Consider the following 3,186-nt stretch of genomic DNA (forward strand, 5'->3'; position numbering starts at 1 on the left):
AGCTGCGCTTCAGTCTGCTGTGTGGTGGGGTCAGGAGTGGAAATAGATGAATGATGCCATTGATCACTTAAAAACTGTGGTGCCCATAGCTATGGAACCTGAAGCTCAGAGTTTAAACAGTCTTGTCATGTAGCCAGGATATGGATGAGCCAAGTTTCATAATCATAGCTAAATCCACTGATTTTTTAAATTATTATGAATATATGCTCTCTCCATAAAGGTTTTTCTTTTTTTTTGATACAGAGTCTCACTCTTTTGCCCAGGCTAGAGTGAGTGCCGTGGAGTCAGCCTAGCTCACAGCAACCTCACACTCCTGGGCTCGAGCGATCCTTCTGCCTCAGCCTCCCGAGTAGCTGGGACTACAGACATGCGCCACTATGCCCGGCTAATTTTTTCTATATATTTTTAGTTGTCGAATTAATTTCTTTCTATTTTTAGTAGAGACGGGGTCTTGCTCTTGCTCAGGCTGGTCTCGAACTCCTGAGCTCAAACAATCCGCCCGCCTCGGCCTCCCAGAGAGCTGGGATTACAGGCGTGAGCCACCGCGCCCGGCCCATAAAGGTTTTTCTAATCTTCCAGGAGAAGGGGTTCTTGTCCTCTTCTAAATATAGAGTAATACTACTTTTGCCTTTCTCCTAGCATGCATCTCTCATGCTCTATATTTTACATATTTTTTTCAAACAAAAGATCTCATATATTACTGAACCAGCTTACTAATGCGGAGCACATAAACAAAGAGAAAAACCAATGAAATGTGTCCAACTGTCCAGATGGTGGTGACATTTTCAGCTTAATACAGTAAGATGATAGTGACCTTGCTACAGCAAGGTATGCCATCTCATGTGCAATTCCTTACAGACCCAGTTTGGTTCTTCTCCAATGTCTCCTCTTGGAATTGTACTTGATTTTATTACTAGTTTTCATCTGAATCCATTAGGGAATGGAATGATTTTACTTTTGTTTGTTGGCCAGGAATTGCTTATTCCTGAAAGTCTTGTAAGAAGACATGGCAGGAAACCAGAGTCAACCACACATGCCAAGATGGCAGAGAAAGGGAGAGTCTATATTTTACATATTTTTGTACATATTTTACATATTTTCTTTTGAGGTCAGAAACCATATCATACCTCTTTTGTATCATGCACTGCTTTAAACATATTCGGCCTGATTCCTATAACAAATGAGGAGAAAAAAAACATATTAGTCCTTTAACGTTGACTAAATAGGTACATTTAACAAAACAGTTCCCGTAGATTAATTTAGGGCTATTCCCTTGATTTCATAGGACTGCAAGGGATCTACCTCATATTCACTGAATCCAAACCTATCATTTAAAATCAGAGAATAAGCAATTGGCCTTTAGATCACAACCATGGTGAGGAATCTGATTCTTAGGCCAGCCCATCCACTACACCAGTTTGCAATCTTTCATATTAGGCATTCGTATCCTGCTGCTACGGAAAATTGAGGCAACCAACAATGGGAAAGCTTGCTTGAAGTAAGGCATTTATAAGGTATAAATCAGTATAACTTACTGGAAGCTTTTTACAGGGCTAGACAATTAACCTGAATGATTACCTAACAGACCTATGGTTAAGTTGTACCTATCTGTTAAAGAGAGGGAGAGGCTGGGCGCGGTGGCTCACACCTATAATCCTAGTACTCTGGGAGACCGAGGCGGGTGGATCATTTGAGCTCAGGAGTTCGAGACCAGCCTGAGCAAGAGCGAGACCCCCATCTCTCTACTAAAAATAGAAAGAAATTGGCCAAACAACTAAAAATAGAAAAGATTTTATTTTGTGCATGGTGGTGCATGCCTGTAGTCCCAGCTACCTGGGAGGCTGAGGCAGGAGGATTGCTTGAGCCCACGAGTTGGAGGTTGCTGTGAGCTGGGCTGACACCACGACACTCTAGCCTGGGCAACAGTGTGAGGTTCTGTCTCAAAAAAGACAAAAAAGAGAGGGAGAGTAACAGATATTTAGCCTGGTATTTGAATACCTTCAAATCCCTGATCCTAGTCTTCCTCAACCATAGGCCTGCTATACAGCTACTATAATCCCATACCTGAAAGCCATGATTATACAAACCTGAACCACCAATGAGTTTACACAGTTCACTCCAGGTGGAATGACTCCCCTTGCCATCATACTTCCAAAGCTCACTGTCCCTTAGGTCTATCCAATGCCACTTCCTTTGTGAAACCTTGCCCTCTTGCCTTCAGCTAAAAGTAACCTCCACATTCTGAACTTTGCTAACCACTTAGGGCACCAAATCTCTCTAAATCTTTAATTATATCTATTTACATGTCTTCTCTTCCTTACTGTAATAAGCATATTGAAGACAGGGTTTGTGTCAGATTCATCTTTTAATTTTTTTATTTATTTATTTTTTTTGAGACAGTCTTGCTCTTTTGCCCAGGCTAGAGTGCCATGGCATCAGCCTAGTTCACGGCAACCTCCAAATCCTGGGCCCAAGCCATCCTCTTGCCTCAGCCTCCCGAGTAGCTGGGACTACACATGTGCACCACTATGCCCAGCTAATTTTCTATTTTTTTTTTTCAGTTGCCTGGATAATTTCTTTCTATGTTTTAGTAGAGACGGACTCTCGCTTTTGCTGAGGCTGGTCTCGAACTCTGACCTCAAGCAATCCTCCCACCTTGGCCTCCCAGAGTCCTAGGATTACGGGCCTGAGCCACCACATCCTTTTTACCTTAAACAGCAAACTTAACGAATAAGAGCCAATGAATATGTTACCTAGTTCAAATTACCATTCTCTCTCACTTCGGCTTCAGCAAAAGCCTTCCAACTGATCCCTATATTCCACTCTCAATTTCCTCTCCTGATCCTTTTGAAACATACCGGCCCCATTAGGGGACGGACTTTCTAGTAACGAACTATGGAAATCATCCCTGAAAGTACAGTCTTTTTTTTTGATTTTAGAGACAGCATACTCTGAAAGTATAGTCTTAAATGAGTTTTTTTTTAATGTTTTCCAAGCCATAAATAAAATATTGCATTATTTTCTTAAGCAGGCTTTCATAACTGTATGAATAGTAATATTGACAAATCTATGTACTATACTTTGTTGCAGGGAGAAACCTCGTTGGACTTTAAATTCAAATGGAAAATCGCCATAAATTGGAACAGTATGTATCTGAAAGAATCTAGTTGACTATACTATAGATGC

General features: G+C 41.2%; 1 pseudogene; it reads right to left on the reverse strand.

The window, feature by feature from the left end:
- Nucleotides 1–852: 852 nt before the first annotated feature.
- On the reverse strand, nucleotides 853–1,008 carry LOC105826583 (annotated as a pseudogene).
- Between the last annotated feature and the right edge of the window lie 2,178 nt (nucleotides 1,009–3,186).

This window comes from Propithecus coquereli, unplaced genomic scaffold (genome assembly GCF_000956105.1).
Source record: "Propithecus coquereli isolate 6110/MARCELLA unplaced genomic scaffold, Pcoq_1.0 Scaffold9, whole genome shotgun sequence".
Taxonomy (NCBI): domain Eukaryota; kingdom Metazoa; phylum Chordata; class Mammalia; order Primates; family Indriidae; genus Propithecus; species Propithecus coquereli.